Below are 27,314 nucleotides of genomic sequence, written 5' to 3' on the forward strand. Positions count from 1 at the left end.
ATAAGGAAGTACACTCCCACCAAGACCTTAAAAAAGAAATGAAAACTCACACTTTCCTCTTTTTTTTCCCTGCTGTTCAGGAAAAGGAAGAAGGAAATAAAATATATATTTATAGTATAAATATATACATACATAGTACTTTTTTTCCCTTCCACAAGGCTGGGAAAACACTGTCTTATTTATACCTTATTTACAAAGAGAGCCTGAGAAGGTAGGACAATATAAGTTCTGTGCTGTGACCAGAGCAGCTACTGTAGGAAGGCCTGAACTTTCCAATTTAAAACTTGCTGGTTTAAACGCAAAGAATGTTATCATTGTCATGAAAACAAACCTGGGTTTAGCCACTAGAAACGTCAGCGATATAACCACTCTATGAAATGGTATAGTCAAAGAGACGTGCTCATTCTAAAGCAGACAAAAAGTCATCTTCCCATTTATGTAATGACTTCTAATACTAACATTATTTTCAGAATCTGAATATGTAAATAAATACTGTTTTGGCTTTCTTCGCTGAAATAGGGGATAACTCACCTAGTTACCTAGAATCTCTGTCAACAGAATCAATCCTAATTACCCAAACGATGTGACAGGAATGCTATCCTTTAAGGCATACAGTATTTTCCCAATTTAAGCATATATTTTACATAATATAGTAAGTTCTTTTTTTTTTTTAAAGATTGGCATCTGAGCTAACAACTGTTGTCAATCTTTTTTTTTTTCCTTCTTTTTCTCCCCAAATTCCCTCACTACATAGTTGCATATTTCAGTTGTGGGTCCTTCTAGTTGTGGCATGTGGGATGCCGCCTCAGCATGGCCTGATGAGCTGTGTCATGTCTGCACCCAGGATTCGAACTGGTGAAACCCTGGGTCACCGAAGCAGAGTGTGTGAACTTAACCACTCGGCCATGGGGCCGGCCCCCATGGTAAGTTCTTAAAAGGACTTTATACAGCAAACAAACAGAAAAATCTATTTAAACAATATGGTATCCTAGCACATATTCTAATAGATTAAATGTAGGTCTTTATAAAACAGAATTAGTAAATATAAAGCTCCAATAGGGTAAAAGATCAGTCATTAAAACTTGATATGTCTTAATTCCATTCTGATAAAAGCTAAGTGTAAGCTAAGAATTCAAGGAGTTATTGAATTATGGGTTTTTTTAGCAACAGTCTTTGAAATGCCAGAAAATAGGTGATGAGTATTCCACTCATTTTTATTAATTCAGCTCAATGAAGCAATATATTTTTAAGCTATCTGTCAATTTAAATGCTTATGTAAAGAAGCCCAAGTTTAAAAGCATTCATTTCTAATCTCTTTCACCTAATATTAACTGATTATTTATAAGAACAGATCGAAAGCTGCAAATGTTGACAGACATCCCAAGAAAGTATCAGGTTTTCTTTGCTCATTTGATAGTCAAAGGGGAAAAGATCTCACCTAAGACCCTAAAACTTCTTTTTCTAAAAACACATCTGCCAATCCAAAGCCAACCTTTGGCACTAGCAGAACTGATCACACTTCACCTTGCCTGGCATGTTTTTCAGTCACAGATGTCATCTATGAAAAGATTCTGATAAAGCAACCTAGCTTTGGACAATGAAATTATCATTCAGATACTCAGCTATACAAAAACCATATATTCATTCCATCGTAATAAGCACAGAAAATCAAAACTCATACATGGAACTGTGTATTTTATTATAAAATATAGCCAAATATTCAGAGATGATGGCAATTAGTTCAATCAAAAATATACTGGAGAAGACTCTACCCACCTGGTTGATTATGAAAGGAGAAAATCAAGAGCAATAAAAGGGACCAGCTGACCCTTCAAAAATATATGAATGGCATATCAACATCATTAGTCACTGGGGAAATGCAAATTAAAATGAGATACCACTACGCATATATTAGAACAGCTAAAAGATAAAAACAAACTGACAATACGAAGGTGCTGACGAGGATGCAGAGCAATAGGAACTCTCATACACTGGTGGTAGAAATGCAAATCGTAGAGCCTCTTGGAAAAAAGTTTGGCAGTTTCTTATAAAGTTAATATACAATTATAATAAGGTGCATAATCCCACTCCTAGGTATTTATCTAAATGAAACAAAAACAAAAACCACATAAAAAACAAAACACCTTTATGTAAATGTTTGTGGTAGCTTTATCAACAATTGCCCAAAGCTGGAAACAACCCAGACGTCCTTCAACAGGTAAATGGATAAACTGTGGTAATTAATGGAATGCTACTGGGAAATAAAAAGGAACAAACTAATGATTTATGCAACAGATAGATGGATATTAAATACGTTTTATTAAGTGAAAGACTCCAAGTCCTAAGAGGCTACATATTATATGACTCCATTTATATGAAATTCTGGAAAAGGCTAACTATAGGTATGGAAAACACATCAGTGACTGGCAGGGTTTGGAGGTGGAAAGAGGGATTGACAACAAAGGGGCAATACAAGGGAATTAGGTGGGTGATGGAACTGTTGTTGGTAAACACATGACTCTATGCAAACCCTAAAGAACTGTGCAACACAAAGTGAATTTTGGGGCCGCCCCTGTGGCCAAGTGGTTAAGTTCATGTGCTCTGCTTCAGCGATCCAGGGTTTCGCTGGTTTGGATCCTGGGCATGGACATGGCACTGCTTGTCAGGCCACACTGAGGTGGCATCCCACATGCCACAACTAGAAGGACCCACAACTGAAATATACAACTATATACTGGGGGGACTTGGGGAGAAAAAGCAGGAAAAAAAGAAAAGAAGATCAGCAACAGTTGTTAGCTCAGGTACCAATCTTAAAAAAAAAAAAAGTGAATTTTACTGGATACAAATTTTAAAAAATCAAACAAGCCAGAGTGTCAAGAAATTGAAGACGGAATGCAAACTGACAAATGAATCTAACTGTGTTACAAATGAATGACATAGCAGATTGAAAGAGATAAGGAATAAAAGACCTGACTTAACTGACTTTGGAAAAGAGCACTTTGGCTGGATACCGCGAGAATAAAGGATAAAAAGAACTATACGCAAACACTGTATTCTGTTTGGTAAATTTGTTTCTCACAAGAGTATGGGATAGCAATTTTGAAACTACTATACATACATAGCAAATATGTAAATATACTGTAGACAATGAGAGTCAGATTTCTTACTGTGGGAGAAAGAAGTTACATATAAGCAAAAATGGAATGCTAGAATAATCTCTGTGGTACTAGATTGGACTTGGAGGTATCAGTATGAACTAAATCATTATGTATATACAGATAGTACGTACAGAAATAACCATAGATGGCTATATATATGTGGGTTAGTATACAAGCATACATTTCCTAGCTCTGACCCCTGAAAGACCTCAAAGTAGTAACACCTCAGCAGCAATGAGCACATCTAGAACCCAGATTTTGGTTTCTACATACTCTTCTCCAATAAGATGAACCTGGCTCCTTGGAGAAGTGGGTGATTCCAGGCCTGGGGCAGGGAAAACACAAGATGAGCCTGGAGTATCTTGTAGAGCAAGAAAGTAAGGGGCATTGCTTAAAACAAAAAGAACAGATACACTGAAAGGACACAGAAGCAAACTTCAAAGGGCTCCCAGTGGCCAAAGCTGAAACAATTTGAGCGACAAAATAAATATCAGTAGTACTGATTCTAATGCAAAGAATAAAATAAAAATCCATGAGTGTACACTGATGTAAATAAATAAGTGAAATAATTAAATATGGGGAGGGGCAACTCTTTCTTACAGACGAATTATAATTAATAAATGTAGAAGGAAGGAATGGAATAGAAAATCACCATCAGAACATCAGAGAAATAATTGCTGCAGGCAAGATCCACCAATAATTGCTAAAATTAGTGGCCAAAACTTTAAGGAGAAACAGGAAATTTATGTAACCTCAAAGCATTTTTCCCAAAATATTTATTAATTAAGGGAAAAATCGTAACTTTACAGTGGAGAAATCTGGCAGACACCACTATAATCAAGTGATCAAGGTTAATAACATCATCAGTAATGAGACATACTGACATCACGTAACCCCTGATATCATACAGTGAGAAGGACACACCACTTCTCTGGTATTCTTTCCTAAAATCTGTAGGTTCAATCTAACTATCAGAAAACATCACAGAAAATCAAATTGACTGACATTCTGCAAAATACCAGATCAGTAGTCTTCCAAAGTGTGAAGGTAATGAAAGACAAAGAAAGACTGAGAAACTGTCAGAGATTGGAGGAAATGGAGGAAATACGCCAAACAATGTAATGTGGGATCCTGGAAAAAGGATGTTAGTGGAAAAGTTGGTGAAATTCTAATAAAGTCTGTAGTTGAGTAGTCAATGTTGATTCTTTAGTCTGATCACAGTACCAAGGTTATATAAGATGTTAACGTTAGGGGAAGCTGAATGAACACAAAACTCTGTACTATCTTTAGAACTTACTTGTACATCTAAAATTATTTCAAAATAAAAAGTTCCTTAAAAAAAAGAGAGAAAAAAAGCTTTTGTTTCTCTCTTTTAAATCTAAGTATCCCCTTCCTGATAGCCAATTCTCTGAATAAAATTCTCCCCCCACCCAAAGTTATTTGGTAGAAAATAAAATGACTGTGTATAAAAAAACAACTTTAAAAAATATATCACAAAGTTTTTTAAAGAAAATCCTAGAGTGGTCAATTAAAGCAAGATTTTTTCACATTATCTCCTTTGCAAATAAACATTGGAGGTTCATTTCCAAACTAGTTTCTGTACCGCCCTAAAGGCTACTCAGTGATATTGATCAGGGTCTACAAAATTAAAAAGTTGACTGCTATAGACTGAATGCTTTCCAAAATTCATGTTGAAATCCTAACCCACAATATGATGGTATTTGAAGGTGGGGCCTTAGGAAGGTGATCAGGGCTCATGCCTTCATGAATAGGATTAGTGCCCTTTTTATAAGAGAGACTTCAGAGAGCTCCCCTGCCCCTTCTGCCATGTGAGGACACAGTGAAAAAGCAGGAAGTGGGTCCTCACTAGACACCAAATCTGCTGGCACCTCAATCTTGAACTTCTTAGCCTCCAGAACTGTGAAAAATTAATTTCTATTGTTTATAAGCTACCCAGTTTACATTATTCTGTTATAGCAGCCCAAATGGACTAAGACATTGACATCCTAGTTACATTGTCAGTATGAATACCTTCAAAGACATGAACAGAAAAAACTCCAAAACAAGTCCATGCAAGCCCTTCCTTAACCAGCTATATATACTACTCTAAAAGACAAGTAGCATATTTAATTTAAAGAAGAAATTCTGCCCCTGTCTTCAACACACACATTTAATTTCAATGACACTGTCAAACTGGCAATGACTCAGTATTTGATTTTTAAAGTGAAATATTTTATGAGGACCTAGAAAAGTCTAACTAATCTAAGTTTGTATGGAAGAAAAATATCAAATTGAAAACATTTCTATAAGTTTATTTCTCCTTTTACTTTTAAGGACCACACTGAAACATAAGTCAGGGAAGATTAATTTTAAGAAGATCTCTCAAGATATGATTTCAATAGAAGTAAAAAGCTTTAGCAGTACCTTTCTATATCATCCACCATTTAAAAGGGAATTCTTACTCATAAGTCTCAGTCTATGAATCAGATAGATACTTTCCAAACCCAACTCAGTTTAGACCGCAACTAAACTTACTACGGTGGGCTCATTCACATATTCAAGCTATCAAGATTTCCATCAATTCTTCTGCAGCTTAATTTTATTCATCTTTCATAATTCAAATATCTAACACTCTACTTCTAAATCTATACTGATTTAAATGCATGATAGAATAAAATGATGCAAAGTACATTCTTACAGATAAATTTCCAGATTTCCCCCTTTAAAAAGTAATTTTAAAAAGGCAAACTTGTTTTATAAGAACACAAGCAAAGATACCTCATACAAGTCTATTAGGAAACCAAATATCTCAAGTTACACATGACATAAAAGAGGCTGTTTTTCAAATCAAATAGTTCTTAAGAGATGAAGATTTCAGAAACTTATTTTGTTAAAACTACCAAAAAATTTTTTTTCCAGATTTTTGGTTTCCAAAACAGAGAAATTCCTTTATTTGATATTCCTTGGAAATTCTAATTTATATGTCATGCTTTAAAAATACGCTTTCTTCAGCCAAGAGATTCCTAAGAAGCCTAGCAAACATTTTATAGGCTTTCTAGGCTTAATTTCTCCTTCTATCTTATGTTTTTTAAACATTCGTAATTTTAGGAATCACAAATAGGTATGAGTGATTCAGTATAAAATTCATAAAGAAACATAATTTCAACTTTAACCACTAAACATAGTTTTATATCACAACGTTTTCATTTAAAACTTCATATACTCTAAACCATTCATATTACTAGGACAGATATTAAAAACACATTTATCATTACTCTCAAAATATTTCTACTTCTGTTTAAACTTACCAGGAAAGGCAAAATATAATTAAATACATTTGTGTGAATATTTTTTTAGAGTAGTAACAAGCTTGACAAGTATCATACAAACTTTAATTTTTGAAAATCTAAGCAAAATAAAGACTTCTACTTAGAAATAAACACTTTGTATTTAACTGCTCACAGAACTGTCTTATTTTTAAAATCAATCATTTCAGAAAGCTAATACCTCTTCCTAAGAAATAATACAGACTCTTTACTTCAAGATGTTTGGCCTAGGGTAGGAGCACACACACTAACACGCATATGCGAAACCTCTAATCAGTTTTCACACATGACAACACTTAATAACAACTAAAATCAGTTAGCTATCACTTCACATGTTATAATTATACAGCATAGTAAGACACCCTGATTTGGTCTTCTAGGCCAAGGGTCAGCATGCTTTTCTTAAAGGGCCAGATTTTAGACTTGCAGGCCATACGGAAGCTGCTGCAACTAATGAACTTTGCCACTATAGTGGTAAGAGAGCCAGAGACAATACGTAATGAATGGGTGTGAATATGTTCCAATCAAACTTTATTTACCAAAACAGGTGACCGGCCTGTGAGCCTTGGTTTATTGACTCCTGCACTAGGCAAACAAATTTGATTATCAATACATAACACCTTCAGCAAACATATAATCACATGTCCCCCTCATATCTGGAAGTTGTTACATGGAACATTAGCTATTCAAATAGCAAAGGAAGCATGAAAATATTTCCTGAGGTCAGAATCTCAGGTAGACTGAAAAATTAAAATGTGTTAATAAAGCACACATTAAAATTAAGTTTAAAAATGTATAATAAGGGTATAATTAAATTTTATTAAACAGTCTTACCTTAATCAAATGAAAGAATCTAAACTCTAGTACATGTCTGGTTTCAAACTCAAAATATATTTGATCAAAACTTCAGTTTCTTGTCAAACTCCTGGAGAAACAAAATTAAAAACCTTTAAGTCTGGTTCTAGCACTGGATAAAATGAGGTAATCACACTCCAACCCGTCTCTCTGAGTCAATGTAGCTACAAGACTTGGATGGAATCCATTAAGCAGCTATCTGAGGACCATGAAAAGCAAACTGTAGCAAGCAGATTGGGTAAGAAGACCAGAATTTGAAGTATCACTGAAAGAGCATTTCGTTTCTGACTGGGATCCTCCAGCCTGAACTTAATACAGCCCCAAACCCAGAAGAGGGCATTGGCACAGAGAACTCCTCCAGAGAAGCCCTCTAGTGCTGACTCTAAGAGGGGAACGAATCTCCTAACACTCACAACAAAGTGTGGAAATCCTTCCCCAGCTTCCCTCCGTGGCCCCCCGTCCTCTCAAGCTTAGCCTCCTGTGGCAGGTATGGCAATGGAGGCCATCTGGACCCTAAAACTCTGAGGGAGGGGAACATCTTCCTCTCTGATCCAAAGAGCTGTGGTCCCAAGAGGATGTGGTGAATCCCTGCTGCTTTTTTCTCTCTCCCTCTTTTTTCTCAAGTTGTCCTGCCACTTGGCCCGGAATTTGGGCACAGTTGTAAGGAGTGCACATTAGAGAGGGATAAACTAAACCCCATCTTTCTGACTGGAGAATGGAAAAGGGTAGTCCCAGGGAATCCGAAATTACTGGGAGATCCCAGAGAGGGAGGAGCTGGAGAAAGCAATGCTTCAAAGTTGTTTACAAGGCCTTGGCTCACCTGCAAGCAGCACATGTGTGGGTCTGGTCCAAATAAGCAGACACAGACTCTGAGACTTAAACTATGGGACAGACCCCACCTCACTCCAGACTGGTCAACGGGTGGTGCATATGTGGGACAGAACCAAAGAGCAGGCAAAGACTCTGAGAAGTGAACTGATGTTGTAACCACAACCCACGGCCACTTGCAGTCTGAACCTAACTGAATTGATTGCCTACTAAAACAAATATATCAACATTCTGTGTAGGATTTAAACAAGTCTCATAATACTCAAAATGTTCAGGATATTACTTGGCATATGAGGAACCAGGAAAATCTCAACTTACATGGGAAAAGATGCCTACATCAAAAAAGCAGAGATGCTGGAATTATCTGAGGCAGATATTAAAGATATTAAAGCAACTATCATAGAATGCTTCACCAAGTAAGAACAAACATTCTTGAAACAAATGGAAAACAGAAAGGCTTAGTAAAGAGATAGAAGATATAAAAAAAGAACTAAATGCAAATCTTAGAAGTAGAAAAATACCAATAATCAAAATTAAAAACTCACTAGAGGAGCTCAATAGTAGAATGGAGATGAAAAAAGAAAAAGTCAGTGAACTTAATATAGACGAATAGAAATTATCCAATGTGAACAAAAGAGAGAAAAAGATGGGGAAAAAAAGAAGAGTGCCTCAGGTCAACATTTGTGACTCTAGAATCCCAGCAAGAGAATAGAGATCAGTGTAATAAAAATATTTTAAGAAAACATTTTCCAAATTTGATGAAAGATATAAACACACAGATTCAAGAAGCTCAGCAAACACGCAAACAAAATAAATACAAAGAAATCTATGACCAGACACACACTAATAAAATTTTAGAAAACTGAAGATAAAAATATCTCGAAAGGAACCAGAAAAATTTAGCATTACTTATAGGGGGAAAAGTGTTCAAATGACTGTGAATTTCTCTTCAGAAAACAAGCAGGCCAGAAGGAAGTGGAACATTTTTAAAGTACTGAAAGAAAAGAAACTTCAACCCAGAATTCTACATCCAGCAAAAATATTCTTTGGAGATGAAAGTGAAATAAAGATATTCTTAGATGAAGGAAAACTAAGGGAAGTTGACAGCAGAAGTGCTTTGAAAAAAGTTGCTAAAGGAAATTCTTCCAACAGATGATACATGACACCATAAGGAAACTTTGAAACATCAGGAATGAAAGAAAAGCAACCTAATTGTTAAATATATGAGTAAATATAATAGACTATTCTTACCTTCTTAAGTTCTTTAAAATATGTTTGAGACTTGAAAGCAAAAAGTATAAACGTCTGATGGAGCTTTCAATGTATATATTGCAATATGTACATAATACAAATAATATATAACACAACTACAGCATAAAGGAGGGGAGGGAAAGTTTGTATGGTAGCACAGTTTCTACGTGCCACTTGAAGTAGTAAAATATTGATTCCAAGTAGACTGTGAAAAGTTAAGTATACTGTAATCTCTAGAGCAACCACTAAAAAAAAGCTATACAAAGATATAGTTAAAAACACAATCAATAAAATTATAAAGGAATACCTAAACAAAAAACAAAAAAAAAATTTCAGTAATTCAAAAGAAGACAGGAAGGGGAAAACAGAGAAACAAAAAACAGAGGCAACAAATGGGGGTAAAAAGGAAGAAAATGGTAGACACAAATCTAAATATATCAATAATTATATTAAATGTAAAAGATTTAAACATAACAACTAAAAGAAAGTCAGAAAAGAATAGTAGAAAGAAACATTCTTTAAATATAACACTACTGGTAAATGAGGCCATTGCTGAAAGGGACCATGAGCCAAGGAAAGCGAACAGCTCTAGAAGGCGGAAAGAACACGGAAACAAATTCTCCTTTGGAGGCTCCAGAAAGAATGCAGTCCTGCTGACAACCGGAATTTAGTCCGCTGAAACGGGCCGCAAACTTCTGACCTCCAGAACTGTAAGATAATAAATTTCTACTATTTAAGCCACTGTTCGTGGTAATTTGTTACAGCAGCAATAGAAAACTAATAACAATGAATCATAAAACAAATCTTTACAAACTTAAAAGAACTGAAATCACACAAAGGATGTTATCTGACCATAATAAAATCAGACTAGATATCAATAACAGAATAACAGGACCATCTCCAAACACTACGACATTTTAAAACACACTGATAAGTAATCCATGGGTCAAAGAGGAAGTCTCAAGGAGAAACAAAATATTCTGAACTGAAGAAAAGTAAGACAATATATCAAAAGTTGTGGGATGCAGCTAAGCAGTACTCAGAGATGTTACAGCATTAAATGCTTATATTAGAAAAAAGAAAAGTCTAAAATTAGTAATCTAAGCGTTCATCTTAAGAGACCAGAACAAGAATAGTAAATTAAAAAGTAAAAGGAACGAAATAAAGAGGAGAAATCAATGAAACCGAAAGGAACAAAAAGTCAAAGAAGATATAAGTAAATATAAAGACATACTTTGTTCAGACTGGAAAACTCAAAATAGTAAAGATGTCAATCTCTCCCAAACTGGTCTATAGATTTAATGAGATTCCAATCAAACTCCCAGGATTTCTTGTAGTTATAGACAAGTCAATTCTAAAATTAATATGGAAAGGCAAAGGAACTAAAGTAGCCAGAACTATTAAAAACAAATTTAAAAAAAGAAGAAAGTTGGAGGAACCACACTATTCAATTTTAAGGCTTTAAGCTATAGTTACCAAGACAGTATGATGTTGGCGAAGGGACAGATACACTGATCAATGGAACAGAATAGAGTGTCTACAAACAGCTCCATACAAACATGGCCAACTGATTTTTGACCAAGGTGCAAAGACAATACAATGAAAAAAGGACAGTCTTTTTGAAAAATGGTGTTGGAACAAGTGAGCATCCACATGCAATGAAAAAAACGAACTTTGACCTAAACCTCTCCCTTCATATAAAAATTAACTCAAAATGGATCATAAACCCAAATGTAAGGTATAAAACTATAAAACTTTTGCAAAAAAAGGGACAAAATCTTTGTCACCTAGGGCTAGGAAAAGAGTTCTTAAATATGACACCAAAATATATATAACCCATTAAGTGAAAAGTGATAAATTGGACTTCATCAAAATTAAAACTTTTGTTCTAGAAAGATATCTAAGATAATATAAAGACAAGCTACAGAAAATTACACATCTAACAAAAGGACCTGTATCCAGAATATATAAAGAACTCTCAAAACTCAGCATGAAAACAATCCAATTTAAATATAAGCAAAAGCACACCTACTAGAATGGCTAAAATCCAAAAAACCTGGCAATACAAAATGCTGCCAGAGATGTGGAGCAAGACAAACTCTCACTCATTGCTAGTGGGAATGGAAAATGGCAAAGTAACTTTGAAAAACAGTTTGGCAGTTTCTTATAAAGTTAAATTTACACTTCTCATACAACTCAGCAAATGAACTCCTAGATATTTACTCAAGTGAACAGAAAATTCATATTCACACAAAAATCTGTACATGATTGTTTAATAGAAGCTTTATTCATAATCACCAAAAACTGGAAGGAACCAAGATGTCCTTCAACAGGTTGCTAAAAAAAATGATTGAAGAAAAGAAGCGGACAGTCTCCATTCAGAGAACTGCAAAATGGTGTGGAAGGCAGCAAGCTTTTATAGGATTAAGAATAAAGAACAAGGAAGAGAAAAACAGAAAATATCTGATTGGCTAGGGCCACATAGTCGACCATGTTTGGAGTGAGAAAGCCCAGAGCTGGCTTGGTGTCTGGGGGTTGGAATGACTAGATATACTGATTTCTGGTCAAGTGGAGTATTTATAGGGATACAATAAGTTTTGGTTTACTGACAGGGCCCCCCAGGCAGGAGCAGCTTCATCTTGGCCGACAAAGTTATTTCAACAAGGTGAATGGAAAAACCAATTGTGGTACACCCATGCAACAGAATATTCTGCAGGAATAAAAAGGAATGGACTATTTGATTCATGCAATGACATGGATAAATCTTAAATGCACTTTGCTAAGTGAAAGAAGTCAGATCCAAAAAGCTACAGATTATAAGAATGCATTCAGATGACACACTGGAAAAGGCAAAACTATATGAAAAGAAAAGAGATTAGCAGTTGTCAGGGATTGGGGGATACAGGAATGGCTGACTACAAAGCAAAAGCACAGGTGCGATATTGTGATTTATAAGAAACACATGTATTTGGTCATCTAGACGACCAAAGTTATTTCTCATATATATTTGGTCTTTGTCCTAGGTTTCCTGGCTCACAGCACCCAAAACCACCGGAATTTCCTGAGTGATAAGAGCTTGGGAGCATCCTTTGTTATAATATTTGGTCCCCTGTCCTCAGTTCCTGTAACTGCTTCAGAGCCTTAAAAGTCAAATAAATGACTGTCTTGTTATTCATAACAAGCCCCTTTCCACCACAACTGGGTTTACGTTAATGAAGTGACTTTTGGGAAGCACCTAAGGACGGGGGCTGGTTGCCAGGAGAACCAACCATGTGATTAGAGGGTTGAATCAATCCACAACGGCCAATGATTTAATCAAGCAAGGCTACAAAATTAAAGCCTCCATAAGAACCCCACAGGAGGGGTTTCAGAGAGCTTCCAGGTTGGTGAGCCACGGAGATTTGGGGAGAGTGGCATGCTCAGAGAAGGCATGGAAGCCCCACACTCTCTTCCCATACTTTGCCCTATGCATCTCTTCCATCAGCCTGTTCCTGAGTTGTATCCTTTTATAAAAACCAGTAACCTAGTAAGTAAAATGTTTCTCTGAGTTCTATGAGCCACAACAGCAAATTAGTCTAACCCAAGGAGGGGGTTGTTGGAACCTCTGATCCACAGCTGGTGGGTCAGAAGCACAGATGACAACTTGGGCTCTCAAATGGTGTGTGAAGTGGGGAGGCCGGGGGCAGGAGGAGGGGACATGGGGGGCAGTCTTACAGGACTGAGCCCTTAACCTGATGCTATCTCTGGGTAGGCAGTCTCAGAATTGAGTTGAATTGTAGGACACCCAGATGGTGTCCAAGAAGTGCTTATTGATGTGGGGAACTAGGGAACTTCTCCCACTGCTCACAGACAAATATGCTCACTGTAATTGGGTCCAGAACCTTTTAACAGGAGAATTTTTAGAGTGATGAAATTGTCTATATGGTACTGGGGTAGTGGATAATGATCCTGTGCATTTGTCAAAATCCAGAGAACTGTTCATCACAAGAAGTAAATTTTGTATGCAAATTTAAATGTATGCAAATTTTAAAAATCAACTAAGATGCTGAGGAAATTTCAAGACAGAATGCAGTCTGTGACAAATGAATCTGACTGTATTACAAATGAATGGCATAACCCCACTGGAGGGAGTAGGGGGAAAATGAGCTGGTCTAAGTAACTTTGGAAAACAGTGTTTTGAATGGAAACCTTAAGGCTAAATACAAAAGGACCTGTACATAAACACTGTACTCTAGTTGGTAAATTTATTTCTCATGGGGGTACTGGTTATCAACTCTGAACTTGCTTTACAGACATTGGTATGAACTTAACACACATACTGCTTAATATATAATACAGATGAATAAATACAGAAACAATTACAGATATGTATAGATACATGGATTAGTATACAGATAGATAATTCCTAGCTCTGACCTCTAAGAGTGCCTAGAAACAGTGACACTCCAATAGCAAGGAGTACACCCAGTACCCAAACATTGATCTCTAAACACAATTCTCCAATACAAGAAACCAGAGTTCAGAGAAATGACTGATTCTCGGAGTAGAGTGGCGAAAATACAAGATGAGCCTGGAGCCTCTTGTAGTGCCAGAAATCAAAGACACACTCAAAAAAGAAAAGGACGGGGACATGTCAAAGGGACACAGGGGTCAACACTGGAATAACTTTAGCAACAAAATAAATAACATAGTACTGGATTATAAGCCAAGGTATAAAAGAAGTATTAATATAAATGAATGAATGCACAAATGGAAGAGAAAGGACAAACTTCCTCACAGAAGAATTCCTAACAGTGTATGTAGATACATCCCCATCCGTAAAATGAAGCTTAATAACCCTACCCTCTTGAGTGTAGGCTGGAATTAGTGACTCATTTGCAAAGAACAGACGATGGAAAGACAAAAATAATAAGTTTACAGTAGACAAACCTAGCAAACACTATCTTAACCAAGTGATGTTGTTATGTACTCCTTGATATGATGTGATGAGAAGGGCATTTCACTTCATTATCACCTCTGATATACTTCCCTAAAACCCTGAACTTCAGTCTAATCATAAGAAAGACACAAGGAAAACCCAAACTGGGGGACGTTCTACAAAATATCTGACTAGTACTAGTACTCAAAACTATCAAGGTCATGAAAAACAAGGAAAGACTGAGAAACTGCCACACACCACTGGAGACTAAGGAGACATGACACATGCAGTGCGGAATCCTGAATTAGATCCTAGAATAGAAAAATGAGACTAGTGGAAAATCTGGCAAAATTCGAGCTTAAATTTGGATTTTGGTTAATGTAGGGTATCAATGTTGGTTTCCTGGTTTTGACAAATGTACTTGGTTTTGATTTTGTAAGATGTTATCATGGAAAGCTGAGTAAGGAATATAGAAGAACTCTCTGTATTATCTTTGCAACTTTTCTATAAGTCTAAAATTTTAAAAAATGGACAAAAGATTTGAACAGACCCTTCACCAAACAGGATATTTGTATAGCAAAAAAGCACATGACAAGATGTTCAACATCATTAGCTATTAAGAAAATGCAAAATAAAACCATCACCAGGGGCCAGCCCCGTGGCCAAGTGGTCAAGTTCACACACTCCACTTTGGCGGCCCAGGGTTTTGCCAGTTCGGATCCTGGGCAGGGACATGGCACCGCTCATCGGGCCATGCTGAGGCGGCATCCCACATGCCACAACTAGAAGGACCCACAACTAACAATATACAACTATGTATTGAGAGCTTTGGGGAGAAAAAGGAAAAATAAAAAACCTTTTAAAAAACCATTATTAGATATTCCAAACCTATTAGAATGCTAAAACTACCAAGATTGCCCATACCAAGTGCTGACAAGTCAGCAGAACAACTAGAACTATCATACATTGCTGATGGGAACACAAAGTGGCACAGCCACTTCAGAAGGCAGTTTGGCAATTTCTTAGTAAGTTAAGTTACATACTTCCTATATGCTGCAGCAATCCCACTACTATATATCCACCCAAGAGAAATGAAAACTCACATTCACACAAAAGCCTGGATAGGAATGTCTGTAACATCTCTATTCAAAATAGCTAAAAACTTGAAACAACCCAAAGTTCTTCAATGAATGAATGGATAAACAAACTGCAGTACATTCACACAACCAAATATTACTCAGCAATAAAAAGGAATGGAATACTGATATACAAAACAACTTAGATGAATCCTAAGGCACTACGCTGAGTAAATGCATGTGTAACCATCCCAAATCGCTATATGATTCCATTTAATGGCCATTTTTGCAAAGACAAACTAAAACAACAGAGTGGTTCCCAGGGGTTACCAGTGCAGGGGGGAGGGGAACAACTACAAACGGTTAGTGGGAGGGAGTTTTGTTTTATGAACTAATAATGATCTGTCTGAGTACTGACTGTGATGATGGTTACATGAATCTACACACATGTTAAACCCCATCAACTCTACACAGAGAAAGTCAATTTTATTGCATGTTCATGTTTTAAAAATTTCTGAAAAACAAAAAACCTTTAAATCATCGAAGTTTTTCCAGGATATTTAGTTTGGATTTTACAGTCTGTAAAAATCCTCTTGCTTATTCTGGCTACTTTTAAGATAGAGCTAGTGACAAACTTTTCAGCTCACTCCTGACACAGAATCCTGGCGGGATCAACAGCCTCAGTGTCAGCTCCTCTAGGCAGTGCCTCATCTGCAGAGGCGTCTCATCTGCTAACAACCACAATCCCACCTAACTGAAGAGAAAATCCTGAGGTCTACTTAATGGCATCATAACAGAACTTTCCTTCAAGTTTTTTCTTCTTTTTTAAGAACACGTTTATAGCCAGAGAATGCCACGGAGGGAAAATATGTGATTAACTCTACTTCTACTGCATAGAAGCATTCTGAAAATGAAAAACTAAAACATAATCATTTGTTTCCACCCTTATTATGATGGAAAAAATCAGTTGTTTTGTTTGAATAAATAGGATAAAGTAAAGCAGGGATGTAAATCAGATAACACAATATTTCAGAATTAATCCTACTCTTCTGAAAGAGTTTATCCATCTTACCTGAACTAATACAATAGTACTATAGGCTTCCATTGTCCTACACACACATGTGGCACAGAACATTCAGATCCATATACTACAGGAATTAATTTAAATTAAAAAAATCTAAGTACAAAGGTACTACCTCTCTCCTGAACATCTTTTTCATATTATTTAACCTATCTAATTCTTAAGTTTACCTTAGGTGTTATTTTTTGAAATCATATTCAGCCAACTATTTGCATTTAAGTGAAACTCGATGACTACTTATTTTTAAGGGTAACAACTGTTCTCTATTGTGCTAGTAAATGTAGCAAAAATTTCACACCGCTATACTTTATTTAAAACAATCAGAGATGTTAAAAAAAAGCCAATCTGTAACTGCACTAACTTGAAATGGAAAACAAAAAACCTCCGTGAGGAACAGGTTTTGCCTTAAGGCCTTTTGTTTTCCTAATATTACATTCAATTAGAAGTGAAATGGCCTGCTTCAAGAATTTAGGTTTAGTTTCCCCAGAAACACATTTGGAAAAATATATGACTTATGTCTGGAACCATATCCTTTCTAACTGAAGCCATTTGTGTGTGGTCGCTGTAACTAAGGCCAGTTTAGTTTCCACCCCCGTTAAACAGCGCCTACTGCATATCTGTATGTTTATTGCTCCATGTCAGCTTCTCAGCAGATGTTCAATTTACTAAACAAAGGCTGCTTTAACAATTTAAATCTGACTCCTAAAGATGCACCTGTCAAAAGCTTTTGGTAAGTCAGTAAATTTCATCTGTCTCTCTATGGCACTGCATGTACTTGAGTCACTTCTATATATACATATATATATATTTTGTGTGTGTAAGCAAGATTGGCTCTGAGCTAACATTTGTTGCCAATAATCTCCCTCTTTTTTTTTTTGCTTGAGGAAAATTAGCTCTGAGCTAACATCTGTGCCAATCTTCCTCTATTTTTATGTGGGACGTTGCCACAGCATGGCTTGATGACCGGCACAGGTCCACACCCAGGATCCAAACCCAAGAACCTCGGCTGCTGAAGCAGAGCGTGCTGATCTTAACCACTATGCCATGGGGCTGGCCCCTCAGTCACTCCTATATTTTAATGTCCACAACCACAGAGGGGTTTTTCACTCTCTTTTTAAAAGAATCAAGAGAACCTCATTTTTATTATTGTACCAATCATTGTTATACTTCCAGCTGTCTTCAAAAGTTTCCATGTAATAGAATTTTTACATTTAAATTATATCAAAGAGGATGCTACAGTTTCCAGACACTGAGGCATCAAAAAAAGTTCACAGAAATTAACATTATCTAGTAACATTTTAAAGATTACAGTGCATCAAACCACCTCTATAAAATAAAAGGTAGATAAAATGTTGCTTCACCCAAAACCAGAATATGAAAATAGCCATCTCTACGTAAGCAAATCAAATGAATTTTCCACCCACTATTCTAAAATTTCTTTTAGAAATGAAATTTTGTGTAAATATATTTAGGCTCTTTGTTAGGAGACATAAAGAGTCATATTGCTAATCATCCATAAATAATGGTAAGCTGCCAAAGAATAATGAAGAAATTTTGGATGGAGAGCTTAGTATGTATTGAAATTAAGAAGGTGGCCTACTGGCCCCATGGCCAAGTAGCTAAAGTTCCACGTTCTCCGCTTCGGCGGCCCAGGGTTCATGGGTTCAGATCCTGGGTATGGACCTACTCCACTCATCAGTCATGCTGTGGAGGCATCCCACATACAAAATAGAGAAAGACTGGTACAGATGTTAACTCAGGGCTAGTCTTCCTCAAGCAAAAAAAGAGGAAGACTGGCAAAGGATACTAGCTCAGGGCAAATCTTCTTCACTAGAAAAGAAAAAAAGAAGGTGCCCTAAGGAGTGACATCAGCAACATGGCAGAGTGAGCTGTTCCCTTTATCTCTCCCCCTTTGAACTACAACTAAGCGGACATTCATTGACCAGTGGAGGAGACACAAACAGCACAACAGGATGCCTGAGAGACCCACACAGCTATACATCTGAAGGTGATGGATGGACTAGGCCCCTGGGGAAGTAGTGGAGATAGGTAAGCACTCCTCTACCCTTCCCCAGCAGCCCTGTGCACACATATGAATGCTTTCTCAGCTGGAAGGAGCACCCATAGTGCAGCTGCGGTCCCACAAATAGGAATGTGATGAGGCATTACTGTAAGAAGAGCTGGCAGCAGCCTTCAGCCTGCATGCGAATACTTTCCTGGCTGGTGGGAGAGCCCACCATGCCACTGTGGTCAAAACAAGTGGCCCAGGCTCGGAACATACAAAGAAGCCCTGCCCACCAAGTATAGTGGCTGGTGCAACGGTAAGAAGAGGTGGCGGCACAAGTGCACGCTTTCCCAGCCAGCAAGAGCACTCATAGTACCGCTGCAGCCCCACAAGTGGGAATGCACCTCAGTGTGACTGTAAGAGGAGGTGGCAGCCCTGAGCCCACACATGAATGTCTTCCTGGCTGGTAGGAGCACCCGTCATATCCCCACGACTTCCAGCAGATGGGGTGGGATCAGAAACACAGCTCCTGCTTCCTCCCAGCGATAGTAGGTGGAATCTGTGACCTGATACCACCACAAATGTGCTGGCAAAGGATCAGGTCATCAAACACCATGAGAAACTACATTAACAATTCACAGCAGAAGGAAAATAGCAAGTCTCCAGAAACCAGCTCTGAAGTCACAGAAATTCATAATCTAAATGACACAGAATTCAAAATAGCTGTTATAAAGAAACTCAACAAGTTATATATAAAAAAAAACCTCATAAAGACAGTTCAATGACCTCAAGAATGAAATCAATGAGAAGAAGGAATACTCCACCAAAGAGACTGACACTATATAAAAAAAAAAAAAACCAAGCAGAAATTCTAGATATGAAGAACACAATCAATGGGATTAAAAAAATAATCTAGAATCTTGAAAAAATAAAGCTGACAGCACCAAAGAAAGAATTAGCGATTGAGAGGACAGAAATACAGAAATGCTTCAGGTGGAGGAGGAGAGAGAACTAAGATTTAAATGAAGGAACTCTTAGAGAAATATCCAACTCAATTAGGAAAAGCAACATAAGGATTATAGGTATTCCAGAAGGAGAAAAGAGACAGAAAGGAGCAGGGAGCTTGTTCAAAGGAATAATAGCTGAGAACGTGCCAAAGCTGGGAAAGGAATCGGACTTACAAATGCATGAAGCCAATAGAACTCCTAATTACACCAATGCTAAAAGATCTTCTCCAAGGCATATAATAGTAAAACTGGCAAAAGTCAACGACAAAGAAAAAGTGTTAAGGGCAGCAAGGCTGAAGAATCTCTATCAGGCTTTCAGTGGATTTCTCGGCAGAAACCTTACAGGATAGGAGAGATTGGAAGGATAAATTCAAAATAATGAAAGACAAAAACTTTCAACCAAGAACACTCTATTCAGTGAAACTATCCTTCAGATACGATGGAGAAATAAAAGCTTTCCCAGATATACAAAAGCTGAGGGAGTTTATCGCCATGAGACCTCCCCTACAAGAAATGATCAAGGATGCCCTCACACTTGAAACAAAAAAGAAAGGTCTATGAAGCTTTGAGCAGAGATAAATAGAAAAAAATCAGAAATCTGCAGCTCTCTCTAACAACAGGGTAGCAAATACTTAATTGTAACTTAAAAGAAACAGGGAAATGAAGCATCAAAAGTAGTACAGAGCCGGCCCCAACGGCCTAAGGGTTAAAGTTCAGTGTGCTCCACTTAAGCAGCCCGGGTTTGGTTCACAGGCACAGAACCACAACGCTCATCTGTCACTAGCCATGCTGTGGTGGCAGCTCACATAGAAGGACTTACAATTAGAATATACAACCATGTACTGGGGATTTTGGGGGGAGGGAATAAAAGAGAGAGAGAAAGACTGGCAACAGATGTTAGCTCAGGGCAAATCTTTCCCAGAAAAAAAAAAGTAACTATAAACACTTCAACTTAGTCGCAAACTCACAACAAAAAACAGGATAATTTGTGACAAGAATAACTGAGAAAGGGAAGAGGAACAGGATGAAACCTGTTTAGGCGAATGGAGATAAGAGGCTATCAGAAAATGGACTATCTCACCTACAACATCTTTTATACAAACCTCACGGTAACCACTAAAAAAAAATCAGAGCACAGCTACAATTTATAGAAAGAGAGAAAACTGAGAAAATCACCACAAAAAAACCACCAAAATGAAATGGCAGTCAGAAAAACAAAGAAAGAGAAACAATGGAAATACAGAATAACTGGAAAACAAGAGATGAAATGGTAGTGTTAAGCCCTCATATATCAATAATCACTCTCAATGTAAATGGACTGAATTCCCCAATCAAAGGACAGAGTGGCTGGATGGATAAAAACAAGACCCAACAGTACGCTGCTTCTAGGAAACATATCTCAGCTCTAAAGACAAACATTAGGTTCAGGGTGAAGGGATGGAAGACGATACTCCAAGCAAATGGCAAATAAAAGAAAGCAGGTGTTGCCATACTTATATCAGACAAAGCAGGCTTCAAGATAAAAAAGATAATGAGAGACAAAGAGGGGCAATACGTAACAATAAAAGGGAATTTCCACCAAGAGGACATAACACTTACGAATATATATGCACCTAACACAGGAGCACCAAAGTCTATAAAGCAACTATTAACACACCTAAAGGGAGAAATTAACAGCAACACAATAATAGAAGGGGACCTCAACACCCCACTTACATCAATAGAGAGATCATCTAGACAGAAAGTCAACAAGGAAATAGCGGATTTAAATGAAACACCTGTCAGATGGACTTAATAGATATATAGAGAGCATTCATTCCAAAACCAGCATAATATATATTCTTCTCAAGTGCACATGGAACACTCTCAAAGATAGACCATATGTTAGGAAACAAGGCAAGCCTCAATAAATTTAAGAAGATTGAAATCATATCAAGCATTTTTTCTGACTATAATGCTATGAAACTAGAAATCAGCTACAAGAAAAAGGCTTGGAAAGTGACAAACGTGGAAACTAAACAACATGCTACTGAACAACTACTGGATCAATGAAGAAATCAAAGGAGAAATTTAAAAATACCTGGAGAAAAACAAAAATGAAAATACAACATATCGATTTTTATGGGATGCAGCAAAAGCGGTTCAAAGAGGGAAATTCATAGCAATACAAGCCCACCTTAACAAATGAGAAAAACTTCAAATAAGTAATCTTAAACTATACCTAACAGAACTAGAAAAAGGAGAATAAACAAAGCCAAAAGTCAGCAGAAGGAGGGAAATATTAAAAATTAGAGTAGAAATAAATGAAATAGAGAATAAAAAAGCAGTAGAAAGGATCAAGGAAACTAAGAGCTGGTTCTTTGAGAAAATAAACAAAATTGACAAACTATCAGCCAGACTCGCCAAGAAAAAAAGAGAGAAGACTCAATTAAATAAAATTAGAAATGAAGGAGGAGAAATTACAACAGATACTGTAGAAATACAAAGGATTATGAGAATACTATGAAAAACTATATGCCCACAAATTGGATAACCTACCTAGAAGAAATAGATAAATTCTTAGACTCATACAACCTCCCAAAACTGAACCAAGAAGAAATACAGAATCTGAATAGACAAATCACAAGTAAAGAGATTGAAACAGTAATTAAAAACCTCCCAAAATACAAAAGTCTAGGACCAGATGGCTCCTCTGGAGAATTCTACCAAACATTCAAAGAAGATTTAATACCTATGCTGCTCAAACTATTCCAAAACATTGAAGAGATGGAACACTTCCTAACTCATTCTAGGAGGCCAACATTACCCTGCTAACAAAACCAGACAAGAACAGCACAAAGAAGGAAACTTACAGGCCAATACCACTGATGAAGATAGATGCAAAAATCCTCAACTAAACACTGGCAAACTGAATACAGCAACACATTAAAAAGATCATACACCATGAGCAAGTGGGATTAATACCAGAGATGCAGGGATGGTTTAACATCTACAAATCAATCAGTGCGATACACATTAACAAAATGAGGAATAAAAATCAGACAATCATCTCAATAGATGCAGAGAAAGCACTTGACAAGATCCAACACCCATTTATGATAAAAATTCTCAATAAAATAGGTATAGAAGGAAAGTATCTCAACATAATAAAGGCCGAACATGCAAACCCACAGCCAACAGCATACTTAACAGTGAAAAATTAAAAGCTATCCCTCTGTGAACAAGAACAAGATTGCCCACTCTCGCCATATTCAACACAGACCTGGAGGTTTTGGCAAGAGCAATTAGGCAAGAAAAAGAAACAAAAGGAATCCAAATTGGAAAGGAAGAAATGAAACTCTTGCTGTTTGCAGATAACATGATTCTACAGATAGAAAACTCTGAGGAATCCATCAGAAAACTATTAGAAATAATCAACAACTACAGCAAAGTTGCAGGTACAAAATCAACTTACAAAAATCAGTTGCATGTGCTTACACTAATAACAAACTGGCAGAAGGAGAAGTCAAGAATACAACCCCATTTACAATCACAACAGAAGAATAAAATATCCAGGAATAAATTTAACCAAAAAGGTGAAAGATCTATACACTGAAAACTATAAGACATTATTGAATGGAAACAAAGAAGATATAAAGAAATGGAAAGATATTCCATGCTCATGGATTGGAAGAATAAACATAGTTAAAATGTCCATATCACCTAAAGCAATCTACAGATTCAATGCAATCCCAATCAGAATCCTAATGACCATCTTCATGGAAATAGAACAAACAGCCATAAAATTTATATGGAACAACAAAAGATGTTGAATAGCCAAAGCAATCCTGAGAAAAAAGAACAAAGCTTGGAGGCATCACAATCCCTAACTTCAAAATATACTACAAAGCTACAGTAATCAAAATAGCATGGTACTGGCAGAAAAACAGACACACAGATCAACGGAATAGAACTGAAAGCCTAGAAATAAAACCACACATCTATGGACAGCTAATCTTTGACAAAGGAGCCAAGAACATATAACGGAGAAAGGAAAGTCTCTTCACTAAGTGGTGTGGGGGAAATCTGGACAGCCAGGTGGAAATTAATGCAAGTAGATCATTATCTTACACCATACACAAAAATTAACTCAAAATGGATTAAAGACTTGAATGTAAGACCTGAAACCATAAAACTCCTAGAAGAAAATATAGGCAGCACACTCTGACATTGATCTTAGCAGCATCTTTTTGAATACCATATCTACTCAGGCAAGGGAAACAAAAGAAAAAATAAACAAATGGGACTACATGAGACAAAAAAGCTTCTGCAAGGCAAAAAAAAATCATGAACAAATGAAAAGATAACCCACCAACTAGGAGAAAATATTTGCAAATAATATATTCAACAAGGGGTTAATTTCCAAAATATATAAAGAACTCATACAAGTCAACAATAACCCCAAAAAAATCTGATGAAAAAATGGGCAGAGGATATGAACAGATTTTTCTCCAAAGCAGATATACAGATGGCCAACAGACACATGAAAAGATGTTCAGCATCACTAATTATTAGGGAAATGCAAATCAAAACTACAATGGGATATCACCTTACACCTATTAGAACGGCTATAACTACCAAGACAAAAAATAACAAAAGTTGGAGAAGATGTGGAGAAAAGGGAAGCCTCATACACTGCTGGTCAGAATGCAAACTGGTGCAGCCACTACAGAGAACAGTAGTGAGACTTCTCAAAAAATTAAAATAGAAATATCATATGATCCAGCTATCCCACCCTGGGTATTTATCCAAAGAACATGAAATCAACAATTCAAAGAGATTTATGCACCCTATGTTCACTGCAGCACTATTCACTATAGCCAAGACATGGAAGCAACCCAAGTGCCCTTCTACGGATGAATGGATAAAGAAGATGTGATAGATGTGTGTATATATACACAACGCAATACCACTCAGCCATAAAAAAAAGTCAAAATCGTCCCATTTGCAAGAACATGGATGGACCTTGAGGGTATGAAGTTAAACGAAATAAGCCAGACAAAGAAAGACAAATACCATATGATTTGACTCATATGTGGAAGATAAACATAAAGAGGACAGATCAGTGGTTGCCAGAGGGGAAGGGGGTTAGGCGGTGGGTGGAAGGGGTAAAGGGGCACATATGTATGGTGACGGATAAAAATTAGACTACTGGTGGTGAGCATGATGCAGTCTATACAGAAGGTGACAAATTGTGTATACCTGAAATAAGACAATGTTACAAACATTGTGATCTCAATAAAATAATTAGAAAAAACAAAAAAGAAGGCATCCTAGGACCCCACGTGACATTTATACTTTGTAGCCCAAACTTGTGTAACAAGTATATAGAGCCACCTGCCAAAAGTTCTGACAAAAAGTTCTGTGACAGTCAAGTTTGAAATTAATGCCTGCTGGGTCTGTTATCTATACATCTCACATACCTATTCTTACTCCAATCCCTCATTACTAAAGTTCCCCATTGCTGCTTTGGGACACTACATAATACAGAATTGTAACCTTGACCATCACTGCAAAAAAATTAAGAATAACCGTGTTTAGAAGTCTTTGACAGTTGATAAGAATCCTGCGGTTTTCTCATAAAGAAGAGACTGACAGGGGCTGGCCTGGCGGCGTAGAGGTTAAGTTCGTGCGCTATGCTTCCGTGGCCCAGGGTTCTCAGGTTCGGATCCCAGGCGCAGACCTAGCATCACTCGTCAGGCAATGCTGTGGTGGCATCCCACATAAAACAGAGGAAGATTGGCACAGATGTTAGCTCAGTGACAATCTTCCTCAAGCAAAAAGAGGAAGACTGGCAACAGATGTTAGCTCAGGGCCACTCTTCCTCACACACACAAAAACAAGTAGACTGACACCCAGCACATAATGGGAACATAATAGGGAATTGTATATGGGGACAGAAGCTCTAAGATAGTAAACAACAGAAAGTAAATCTCTTTCATTATTTTAAAAAGCCTATCCATCCACAGAAAAGCCATACTGAGAAGTTTATTTTAATGTGCTTCTTTAAAGTTAATTCTAATGTGCTTTTAATGTGTTTATTTAATGAAGGCAATTCTTCACTATCTATTGATGAATACTGGTTTAAGCAACTAGTGATTTTTCTTTTTAATTGGGCAAATATTTTCTGGCTACTAAATCCAGGGGGAAAAAAACAAAAGTTTGCCAATTTATACGATGACAGCATTTGTAAAGCTGTCTTTAGCACTTCAGGGTTTTTACTAAGAAACATAAAATGGAGTACAAGATAACTTTTAAGGCCTTTTAAACAACTTTTCAGCAGGTGTCTGATTAAATCTTAAATTGACATCTGAGTCTAGAGTGCTGAACTCAAAATTCCTCACTGCTTTTGGAACAGAAAATAGCAGAAAAGACAGGTAAGTTAGGTTCCTAACAAGGCGAAGGAAAAACAAAGTAAGGCGCTGTTAACAGTCTCTGTTGAGCATCTAGGACGCACCACTACACTGTTGTGGTGGTGAGGTGAGGAAAGGGCCAAGACCAACACTAGTACCTGCTTTCAAAGAACTTACGTAAATATGAAATACACGAAAAATCCTTTAGAAAGCACCACTATATCTGCTTTGCTTGTTTTTATAAATATGCTCCTGTTACATAAGGACAAGGACTATGTCTTGTCTTGTTCACTATGATAGCCCCAGTGCCTTATGCAATGCCGAGAACACAGAAAGGACTCAAAAATTATTTGTTGGATAAATGAAGACCTTCAATAGCTACGTCAATGCTGACACTTGGCTTCCTTGACCCCAGTGACCTAGCCTCTTTGACAGGTAGAATAATGGCCTTTCCAAGATGTCCTTCTCCTTTCACCTCCACCCTCAGCCTAGCTTCCCTTACAAGACAAAAGGGACTTTCAGTTATAATTAAGGTTAAGGACATTGAGATGGGGAGATTATTCTGGATTATCCAAGTACACCCAATCTAATCATGAGTCCTTTAAAGTGGAAGAGGAAGACAGAAGGTGGGTCGGAGAAATGAGATGTAAGAAGGAGGAGGAGATACTGGAAGTGTGAGTGGGCCTTGAACTGGCTTTGAAAATGGAGGAAGGAAAGATACAAGCCAAGGAATGAGGGTAGTCTCTAGGAGCTGGGAAGGGCTCTCATCTGACAGCCAGTAAGGCAATTGGGATTTAAACCCTACAACTGCAAGGAAAAGAATCCTGCCCAACAGCCTCCAGAAAGGAATACTGCCCTGCTGAAATCTTAATTTTAGCCCAGTGGGACCACTGTGTTATCCTACCGACCTAGAGATAATAAATTTATTATTTAAGCTGCTAAGTTTGTAGTGATTTGTTATGGCAGCAATACAAAACTGATACACCCCCTTTAACCTCTACTCTAGCAACCTGAATATATAGCTTCTTGCCATCACCATAACAGTACTTCAATAAAACACCTAAAATTCCTAAGTGCTTCAATCTGATCACAATCTCCTATTTTTAACTCTTCTACTTCACACTTCTCACACTTGTCATTATGAAGGAAAGAGCGTGTTTAAAAGGATGGACATCTTGAAACAAAACGAATTAGTATTTTCTACTTACAATGTTTGATGAGCATAGTGCCAAAGAGTACATGATAGCCCCAGAGAATGGTTATAAACAAACCACAAATTTCACACTCCCTGCAACATGCAGTACTAAGGACACACACAGAAATGTGTTATTAAACAACCCAGTGTGTCAAATCCCTAATAACTTACTTTCAAAGGAAAAGCCTTTTGTTTTTAAATCTGGAACCATTTCTTTGCCTC

At 37.0% G+C, this 27,314-nt stretch overlaps 1 protein-coding gene across 2 annotated transcripts in view; it reads right to left on the reverse strand.

The window, feature by feature from the left end:
- Positions 1-27,314, reverse strand: part of LOC124233096 (D-glucuronyl C5-epimerase) — a 130,778-nt gene that overhangs the window by 62,317 nt on the left and 41,147 nt on the right. The window contains exon 2 of one of the 2 annotated variants that reach the window (XM_046650206.1): positions 7,319-7,409. The exons of the other annotated variant lie outside the window; for it this stretch is intronic. The gene's annotated coding sequence lies outside the window, so the exon portion shown is untranslated. The remainder of the gene's footprint in view (positions 1-7,318; positions 7,410-27,314) is intronic. 2 annotated transcript variants of the gene reach the window in all.

Source organism: Equus quagga, unplaced genomic scaffold (genome assembly GCF_021613505.1).
Source record: "Equus quagga isolate Etosha38 unplaced genomic scaffold, UCLA_HA_Equagga_1.0 153_RagTag, whole genome shotgun sequence".
Taxonomy (NCBI): Eukaryota; Metazoa; Chordata; class Mammalia; order Perissodactyla; family Equidae; genus Equus; species Equus quagga.